Raw genomic sequence first — 11,550 nt, 5'->3', positions numbered from 1 at the left:
AACTCAAACAATCAATAGTTCAATCAAGTAGACAATCATATTCATCCAAAATAAACCAGTCAATCCATAAGACTCGCAAAAATTACCATATATTTATATATGTTTTACATCAATATCAATCTATAACAATTTCGTAATATAAAATAAGTTTTAAGAAAAATTCCTACCTCGAATAGTCAAAAATGTAACTCACAAAATGTGTTAAGACCCTTTTTCTCCTAGCCCACAACAGTGGCAGCTGCAACCACAGCTTATACCGCTTCAGCAACAGCAACAACAACAACAACAACAACAACAACAACTCTAATTAAAATATGCAACCTCGAAAACTTAATCCTAAGACATCAACGTTGCAACATCCTCAATAAATTATAACAGAAAGAATAGCGATAATGGTTTCGGGACAAGAAAACTCACTGTACTTAGAGAAGAACCAAAGATCGGAGTAACAACAGCTCCTGTAGTGACTTCTGGTAGCACAGCCACATTCCCGATGGCTACAAACATGGCAGCGCAACTCAGAACGGCGAGCAGCTTGACGGTGACCTAGTTGGATATGTTAGCGCGAATGGTGGTGACAACGGTTGTGAGGTCCACCATGACGGCACAACGTAGCAATGCGTGTGACGGCGGCAGCAACTTCTTCCTCCTCGTTTCCCTCTTCTCTATCGTTGCTCTGTGTGTGTCTTGTGTGTTGTGAGTTGTGAGTTGAGTTGAGTGTGTTGTGCATTGAGTTAAGGTGAGGATGTGGGGTTGAGGGGTTGGCTACTAGAGTAGCGGGTTAGGATTTTGTTTTTGGGGAATTAGTCTAGTGTAGTTTAGTAATTTCTAGTAAAAAATAGGGGTAATATGGTAATTGAAAACCAATTTAATCAAACAATAATTATATATAAAAATACTATTTAATTATCACTTACAAATAATAAATACTCTAAATTTAAACATATAAAATTCTAATTAGAGATAATCAAATTAATTTCCTTTAAAATTATAAATAAGGTTCAAAATCTAAATATTCAAATTAAAGCGTATAAAATTCTCATTATTTTCCAATTACTAAAGCGTTAAATCATAATAAGAAAATACTCAATTAGTATAAAAATCTCTTAAAAATATACTCTTGAATAAATAAAATAAATAATAAATAACTTATTATTTAATTTTCGAAAATCCGAGGTCTTACAATATTGCCTCAAACTGTTCTATTCTATATTGTCGCTACTGCAAATAGTTGGGTCACTTGATAACTACTTGTCTTACTCATCCAACTCGTCTAGACCAAAACAGGTATCATCCTTGCTCCAACGCTTCCAAGCCTGCGTCTGTTACTTCATGCAGCTTCTGCCGATGATGTATCTACCTCATCTATTTCTGGTACTCCATCTTCTATTTCTCCATCTGATATTGAGTCTTTTTTTAGACAACTCTCTCATTTTCCAATAATACTTCTATTTCTCTATCCACTCCTCTAGGTAACTCTAAACAGTACTTTAATTTTGGTCGTTTCAATCACATGGCACCTATGTGTCATGTTTTTATCTTTGTCTACCACTACCACCGCACTGTCTATTCACATTAATGATGGATCCTTTATGTATGTGAATCATAAAGGATCTGTGTCACGGTATGACCTTCACCTACCTAATACTTATTCTACTCCTGAATTGAATTTCAATATTATTTCTATAGGTCAATTAGTTTAACTTAGTTTTGATGTCAATTTTTTCTATTTTTGGTTGTCGTATATAGGATCATTGGACAAGACAATTCATTGGGATTGGATGTAAGGTAAGAAGAGTGTTTGAAGTTAGGAATTTTCATGTTTCCTCTACCAAAAACCTTTGTGTTGTTTCTCCAACATCCATATTTCACTTATGGCATCGATGTCTTGCTCATAGTTCATTAGAAAACTTGCATCCTCTCTATCTAAGGGAGTATTAGGATCATTTAACAATGATTCTTTGATTGCGTTTCTTGTCAAACTGCAAAATAACCAGCTTTATCTTTTTATAGTAGTTCATTTCTTGCTTATTCTTCTTTTGATCTTATACACTCTGATGTTTGGGGACTTGCTCCTACAACTTCTATGGGAGAAAATTCAATATTTTGTTATCAATGATTATTCATAATTTACTTGGGTTTATTTAGTGTCTAATAGATATGAATTGTCTTAGATTTACATCAAATTTGCTAATATGATTAAAATGAAATTTTCCAAAGTTATTAAAGTTTTTTGACGTGACAATGCATTGGAGTACCGTAACTCCAAACTTTTGAACTTCCTTGCTTAGTTGGGCACCTTATTTAAATTCTCTGGCCCTGTAAATGCAAACATTGGCACATTCATAACTCTGTTCATGTAATGCTTTTCTTTTTCCTTTTCTTATCCTGAACGTGTTTGGGCTGAAGCAGTTCTCACTATTGTCCATGTTATCAATCATCTTCCTTCCTTTGTTCTAGATAACATCACTCCTATTGAGCGTCTCTATAATATTTCCCAGACTAAAGTTCTCTTAGAATCTTTGGTTGTATCTGTTTTAATCTCCTTCAATCCTAAGAACATAATAAACTTGAGTCTTGGGCTCGCCTGTGTTGTTTCATTGGTTATGACACTGAACATAAAAGTTGTCGTTGTTAGGATCCTATCACTCAATGAATTCTCATATCACGTCATGTTGTATTTTGAAAATATCACATATTTTTTAGTTTCTCTTCCTTTTAGTCCATTCCTCTTACTTGTTCACCTTTCTTTACTAATCCTTCTGTTGATCTTTTTTCTAGTGATGATAATACAGGAATTGTGAAAAGACCACCTCCTGAGCCTTTTATTCCTACCCCTTCTACTATTTCTAATGATCCAATCCTGGATGATGATCCTATAGTAGATGGACATATAAAATCAAGGCTCACTTTGATGGATGTATTGACATGTATAAGGCTTGTTTGTTTGCTCAAGGATGCCCTCAAGAGTATAATATCGATTATAAAGAGACTTTTGCTCTTTTTGCTCTTCTCACACCTGTCCGAGCTCTTCTTGGAATTGTTGTTATCCACAAATAGTCTCTAAGTTAGATGGATGTGAAAAATGTGTTTCTCAATGGTGACTTGAAATAGAAAGTCAACATGAAACCTCCTTTGGGATATTCTTGTTCTCCTAACAAAGTATGTCTTCTTCGTAAAGCACACTATGGTCTTAAGCAAGCTCTTTAAGAATGATTTGAAAAGTTCAGTAATTCTATCTACAACCTTAGTTTCACTTGCAATCCTCGTGAGAATGCATTTCTCATTCAGAAGACTGACAAGGGTGTTGTTTTCTTACCATTATATGTTGGTGACATGATCATTACTTGCGATGATATTGATGGCATCACTAGTCTCAAAGCAAGCCTTCACCACCACTTTGAGATAAAGACCTTGGATCTCTTAGTTATTTTCTTGATCTTGGAGTTATCTTGTCAAAATATGGCATCTATCTTTCTCAAGCAAAGTATGCATCTGATTTTTCTTGCTTGGGCTAGCATTACTAATATTCGCAAAGAATCTACTCCTCTTGATCCTAATCCTCGCCTCGCTCCTATGGATGGCCCTGCTTTGGATAATCTCACTCTCTACAGGAAATTAGTTGGTAGTCTTATCTACCTAATTGTTACTCGACCGGATATTGCCTACCATGTTAATGTTATTAGCCAGTTCTTATCGGCACCTTACATTACTCATAATGTCATTGTTCTTCAGATTCTTTGCTACATCAAAGGTACTATGTTTCAATGTCTTCATTTTTCTGCACAATCTTTTTCAATCCTTCAAGCATAATTTATTGGTGATTGGGCTGGTGACTCCCACTGATCGCCGTTTTACTACCGGTTATTATTTATTTTTTGATGACTCTTTTATCTCTTAGCATGCCAAGAAACAAAATTTTATAACTCGATCTAGCACCCAAGCAAAATATCATGCTCTAGCTGACACTTTTGCTAAAGTTGTTGCGATTGGTTGACTTCTTGAAGATTTGGGAGCTATTAAGTCTTCTCCTATTAATCTCTATTGTGATAACAGAAGTGCTATTCATATTTTTCATGATAATGTCTTTCATTAGCGAATGATGGATGGAAAAATGCTGGTTAGGAAATTCTGATAAAAATAGCGTTGCAAGTACAGTCTTAACCAACGAAATTCCCACTATCAATTTAAATTGTATGTCACAATTAAGAATAAATAACCGGGAGTAAAATCCTGAGCCGTTTTCCAAAGAGTTGACACAATGATGTAAATTATTGGTCAAGATTTTTCTGAATATTTTTAAGGTTGAAAACAGAAAAATTAAATAACCAAAAATTAAAGCAATGAATAATAACAAGAGGTGTTATATATTTAAAAATGAAAAGCCTTGCCTAGGGAAGATAATTGGGGTCTCTATCCTTGTTGTCTTTCCCAAGTATAATCATAATGGTTTATTGCTCCCACTTATTTATCCTCCAACAACTGAAAGAAAGTCAAGTGGCTTCGCTAACTCTAGCTCACAAGTTCTAGTCACTTCATGAGGAAGGACTAGAGTTGGTGAGAAGTGAGCTAGCCAATAATTCCCACTTACAGATCAACACTTGAGTATTACAACTCAAGGGATCCCAATTAATCAACCCCTAAGTCAAGTTGAGAGTTTAAGTCATTAACATGAATGCCATTTTCATAAACATGTAATAGGAATAAATAAAAGACATGGAAATTATAATAAATTAATAAAATCAAAATTTGGCACTGACAATTAATTAAAAAGGATCAACAAGCAATAAAATAAACATAGAAATAACTCAATGCATTGATTAAATTCAAAAGTGACAAGATCCAAACATGAGTGCATAATAATCAAATAGATAAGAGTAATAAAGAAATTAGAATAGAAAACTGGAAGAAAATTGACTTCAACTGAAGGTAGTGGCAGCTCGCTCTAGATCTAATTCGAAGATGAACTAAAAATGCTAAGAACCCTAAGAGAAGTAGTAGTTTCTCTCTTTCCAATTCAAAAACTAAACAAAAATTAAAAAGAAGTGAAATGTGTTCAGTCTCAGCTCTATCCCTACCTCTAGTCTGTGTTTTCGGGCTTGAAACTGGGTCTAAATCAGCCCAGAAATTGCCCCGTGCAGCACGTGATGCTCTGTCATGCGTACGCGTCGGCCACGCGTACGCGTCGCTGGACTTCTGTGCTGGTCACATATACGTGTCAGTCACACGTACGCGTCGCTGCAAAATGCTCCAAATCATGCGCACGCGTCAGCCATGCATGCGCATCGCTCTTCGCTTCTTAGCTCTTTAGTTTCTTGTGTTCCTTCTACTTTAACATGCTTCATCCTCATCCTTTGAGCCATTCATTCCCTGTAAACTTAAAAATACTTAACAAATACATCATGGCATCGAATGGTAATAAAGGGAAATTAAAAATTAAAAATTTTAAAATTTAGGAAGCATGTTTTCAATCATAGCACAAAATTAGGAAGGAAAAGAAAAACATGAAATTTACATGAATAAGTGTGAGAATAGTTGACAAAACCCACTCAATGTAGTCCAAAATATATCACAAAATAGTGGCTTATCAGTGAACCAAACACATTGAGAATGACTATCATTTTGTATGACACTGACTTCTCATTGGTATTATTCTTCTAATTGTTGATTGGACTATGGATCAGAAAGCTGATATCATTACCAAAGCTCATCATCCTACTCGTTTTTGGAATCTAGTATCCAAACTCAAGATGGTCTCTTTAGCTCATACTTGAGTTTAAAGGAAAGATATTAGAATAAGATTAGTGCATTAGATTTAGGTTAGTAGAGTTGTTAAGAAATTGTTAATATCAACTGATAATTAGTGGAGTAGTTAATAGAGTGGTTTAGATTACTGTTAAAAAATTTTGTATAATCAATGTCCTTGTATCAATGAATTATATAACATACAATAGCATATTTCTGATTGAGTAAAATACCATTTCTACCCATGAAAGTTCTAAATGTTGACAACTCTATCCACGAAACAACAAAATTGAAGTTGTATCCATGAAATATCGATTATGTATGACAAAACTATCTAAATTGTAAAAAAACTACCTAAAAATCCCAAACTACCCTTTTTTCTAACCCCACCACTCCTAAATCTTTCATCACCTCTACCCTTTTCCCCAACTATTGTTATTGCAACTATCTTCACCAACCTTTCTCTTTCTTTTTCTCTATTCCCCTCCATCATAGATCATTTCATCAGCTTTGATGCTACTGATGCCACCATCACACCTACTAACCTCTCGCCCATAGCGCACAAAGTCACACACCTCTTCTGGGTGGTTCAATTCTAGGGAGACGACGAAGCCAATATTGCCACCAACAAAGCCATGCTCCACAACGTTCTCACCACCCTAAAATCTTATCCTTTTTCATGCCTCACCCATATTACCTTCCAAACTGGGACAAAACCCTACAGGGATCAAAGGAAATAAAGCTCACAGAGCTGAGGTCAAAATCAGTGGTTTGGACAACAGAAATGGAAGGGTGAAATAGTGATAAAAGGTAAGATCATAGGATCTCAGGCGACGGGGGAACGTTCTCCTCATAAGCAACGATGAGAATGATCTTGGAAGTGATCTCTAGCAGCAGTGGCGATAAAAAATGGCGATGGAATGGCCTAGTGACAGCAAGGACAATGCCTCTAGCGGTGAGCTCCGTTGATGGTGACAGCAGCCGCAACAGTGGCAGAACGGCTCCTCTTCCATTGCATTCCTCCTCTTTCTCTCTCTTTCTTTGTTCTGTATGCCTCCATCTATGACAGCGACAACAAAGTCCTCCTCTGATGGCAGCTCTGACAGTAGAGATAGCGAAGGAAGCTTTGATGATGACAACACAACCCTTCCTTAGTTTCCTCTCCTCGTGTTGTTCGTTCTCTCTCACTATCTTTGTTTCGGCCTTCTCTCTCATGCTTCCTCCCTTGTTCGATGGTAACGGCGATGGTTGTTCCCAGCCTCGCCAGTGTTGCACTTCCTTTCTTTCCTAGTCTTTGACAATTTTGTGGAATTAATTGTGTTGCCTGTAGTATTTGCAGTGGGGATAGAAAGGTGATAAGGGGTGAGAAAAATTAGGGTTAGACGAAAGATTATTTGGGATTTTAGGTAGTTTTTAGGGTTTGGATAGTTTTGTCATCCGGAACTGGTCATTTATAGGTACAACTTCAATTTTGTTATCTTGTGGATAGATTTGTCAGAAGTTAGAACTTTCATAAATAAAAATAATAGCTTACTCTCTTATCAAACATAACCTTTCATAGTAGATATCATGGAAGAAATGATGTTCTTACTTTCTTCTCCTACCATTCTTTCTAAAAAAAAAATTGAAAGTACTATATGTAAATTATGTATAAAAAAAATTAGAGATTTTGTTATTTAAATTATTTAAATATTTTATTTATTGAAATGTACGACGTATAAAATATTTATATTTTTAGATTGTTATTACACATCTTAGATAGATAGGGTAAAAGATAAAAATATACATAAAAATTGAATATTGTGCATCCGAGATGTATAATACCTTAAAAAAATATATTTCGGATGCACATGCACCTGAATATGTTACATCTACATAAATGCATATATCTAGGATGTTGTGTATCAAGGATAAAGCCAAAAAAAATTAACCCAGTGCACTTGAATATATTACGATCTAATTTGATTTGATTTTTTATTTTATATAATATTTTTCAAATAGTTTAAAAATTTAAAATTATTTTTATCTAAATTTTAAATTAAAAATTTGTTATTTTAAAAATTTAAGTTATTTGAATAAAATTAGATAAAATGAAAAAATAAAAATCAAACTAATACAACACGATCCAGAACTTTATATCGGTGTATTAGGTCTTAAGTTGGTTTTGCACATATCTTAAATGCATTTAAAATTTAAAATTATTAATTTTTTAATTTAAAAACTTTAGATCAGCAATTTTTTAAAAATCAAATATATAAGCATAATTAATCATACAAGTATAATAATATGAGTATGTTTATTTGTATAATAATACGAGTATGTTTATTTTTTAAGTTGGCTTTATTCCGAGTGTACAACCTCAGCATCCTAGATATGTACATTTGCATAGATGTAACAAATCTCGAGTACACTCAGGATATATATTTCTTAAAATAGATTGTTTTCATTTCCAAGTTTAAACTCAAATTTTTTATTAAGAGAGCAAATAAACTTTAGTCCAATTACTTGGAATTTAACAGAGCAAATAAATCCTAGTATCTTTTCTTTTTTAATTATTTTATTATTTTCAATTCCGGCTTTGCTTGCCAAAGGAAAGAAAATGACGTTTATATATGTTAAGTTTGACATCATAAAAGAACACCAAATCAAGGTTTCACAGATGCTTGGATATTGTGGGAATATAGAATAATTATTTAAATACACAACGTACTATATCTCGGATACTGTGAGACAAATTTAAATACGGACATATCCCGAGTATTGAGATCCTGGACTATGACGCAACAAAAATATGACGTATCACGGGTGTACCTAGAATATATGTCGCGTGGAGAAATGGGTATTGAGCACCCAATATCTGTTCAAAAACTAATTAGGGTCTCAGCACCTAAGATAAGGTCAAACACAAAAATAAGATCACAGCATCTGAGATATAGTCAGAGGCCTAGATATATTGGTTGTAGAATTGTAGCCGGGATTCTCATTTATTTGAAGAGTTTTGGAAAATTTGGTAACTTTTGTAACACCTTCAGTTCGAGTTTCTAAAGTACAGATGACCCCCCGATAATATGTTTGCGACGGAGATATCAACTGACTGAATGTGACTTGGTACATAGCTGGAGCTTTCGATTTTGAGGTTTTTTTCCTCTTTTATTTTCAGTAAATAATTTATTTATGTATTTATACTTTATTAATTTAGTTAATGTGTTAGGTATTTTGACTTTGTTAGTTAAAAGTTCTACCAACTTAGGTAGGTAGAGTAGGTTTTAATATTTTTAAAAATAATTTTAATTTAACTTAAATAAATATCATAATTAAACATAAAATAATATATTAGTTAAATTAAATAAATATATTATTCAAATGAAATAGTTGTTAGATCATTTTTTTACTAAAATCTATCATTGGATTGATATCATCTAGAAGAGATCAGTTAGGTTAGAATAGTGCGACATGAATGATTTATTTTTTAAATCTTGCTTCAAGTTTCTTTTTTCATTTAATACTTTGAACATTAGTAATGAATATTAATATTGTATGAAATATAATATTTTATTAATGATATTTATCTACTAGTTTACAATATTTAATAATTATTAAACCTCTATAATGGTTTAAACGAGATTAATTTGTGAGAGTAAATGTTGTAACTATTGCAGAGGCCTTGATTGCTGTTGCCACACCGTGTGACCTTGGGTATCCCCCTGTCGGACATTTTATTGCCTTATATCAGGGAGGTTGGTGATGAGCGGATATTTTATACGCTTTTTGGGGGTAATTTCATGTAGATTTTAGTGTGTTGTAGTTAGTTTTTAGTATATTTTTATTAGTTTTTAAGCAAAATTCATATTTCTGGACTTTACTATGAGTTTATGTGTTTTTCTGTGATTTCAGGTATTTTCTGGCTGAAATTGAGGGAGCTGAGCAAAAATATGATTTAGGCTGAAAAAGGACTGCTGATGCTGTTGGATTTTGACCTCCCGGCACTCGGAATGAATTTTTTGGAGCTACAGAAGTCCAATTGGCACGCTCTCAATTGGATTGGAAAGTAGACATCCAGGGCTTTCCAGAAATATATAATAGTTCATACTTTGCATGAAGATAGATGACGTAAATTGGCGTTTAACGCCAGTTCCATGCTGTAGTCTGGCGTTCAGCGCCAGAAACAGGTTGCAAGTTAGAGTTCAACGCCAGAAATAGATTACAACCTGGCGTTCAACTCCAGAAACAGCCCAGGCACGTGAGAAGCTTAAGTCTCAGCCCCAGTACACACCAAGTGGGTCCCAGAAATGGATTTCTGCACTATCCATCCTAGTTTACTCATTTCTGTAAACCTAGGCTACTAGTTTAGTATTTAAACAACTTTTAGAGACTTATTTGCTATCTCACAACATTTTAGATCTGAATTTTGTATTCTCTGACGGCATGAGTCTCTAAACTCCATTGTTGGGGGTGAGGAGCTCTGCAGCGTGTCGATGAATTAATGCAATTATTTCTGTTTTTCATTCAACACGCTTGTTCCGATCTAAGATGTTCATTCGTGCTTTACTATGAAGAAGGTGATGATCCGTGACACTCATCACCTTCCTCAATCCATGAACGTGTGCCTGACAACCACCTCCATTCTACATTAGATTGAATGAGTATCTCTTAGATTCCTTAATCAGAATCTTCGTGGTATAAGCTAGAATCCATTGGCAGCATCCTTGAGAATCCGGAAAGTCTAAACCTTGTCTGTGGTATTCCGAGTAGGATTCTGGGATTTGATGACTGTGACGAGCTTAAAACTCGCGAGTGTTGGGCGTAGTGGCAGACGCAAAAGGATCAATGAATCTTATTCGGACATGATTGAGAACCGACAGATGATTAGTCGTGCTGTGACAGAGCATTTGGACCATTTTCACTGAGAGGATGGGAAGTAGCCATTGACAACGGTGATGCCCTACATACAGCTTGCCATGGAAGGAGCCTTGCATGTATGAAAGTGAGAAAGCATTATGTTGCAGGAATTCAGAGGACAAAACATCTCCAAAACTCCAACATATTCTCCATTATTGCATAATAAGTATTTATTTCATGCTCTTTTACTTTTTACAATTAAAACTAAGAATCATTATTGATATTATATCCTGACTAAGAGTCACAAGATAACCATATCTTGCTTCAAGCCAACAATCTTGGTGGGATCGACTCTTCCTCACGTAAGATGTTAATTGGACGACCCAGTGCACTTGCTGGTTAGTTGTGCGGAGTGCAAAAGTGTGATTGCAATTTCGTGCACAAGCTGGATTCAGACATATAGTAGAATTGAGAAATTTTATGTTTCACAATTCCTTGATCTATGCATCTGTCGAGCGGTGGAGACCTGAGATCCACAGCTTCCACCATCCATGGGGTGAGGTCAACATTACACTTTAAGATGTTGCTTACTGGTGCGCGAAATTGTGAACAATACTTTTTCACAACTCTCATAATCCCCGGTAATGGCTCCAAAAACTTGGTAGCTCAATACCATGGCATTACACAACTTCGCACAACTAACCAGCAAGTGCACTGGGTCGTCCAAGTAATAAACCTTACGTGAGTAAGGGTCGATCCCACGGAGATTGTTAGTATTGAAGCAAGCTATGGTCATCTTGTAAATCTTAGTCAGGCAAACTCAAATGTATATGGTGATGAACGAAAATAACAATAAGATAAAGATAGAGATACTTATGTAATTCATTGGTAGGAACTTCAGATAAGCGTATGAAGATGCCTTCCCTTCCGTCTCTCTGCTTTCCTACTGTCTTCATCCAATCCTTC

The sequence above is a fragment of the Arachis duranensis genome, chromosome 4 (genome assembly GCF_000817695.3).
Source record: "Arachis duranensis cultivar V14167 chromosome 4, aradu.V14167.gnm2.J7QH, whole genome shotgun sequence".
In the NCBI taxonomy this organism is placed as follows: domain Eukaryota; kingdom Viridiplantae; phylum Streptophyta; class Magnoliopsida; order Fabales; family Fabaceae; genus Arachis; species Arachis duranensis.
The sequence above is the reverse complement of the archived record's forward strand: the minus strand, read 5'-3'. Positions refer to the sequence as shown.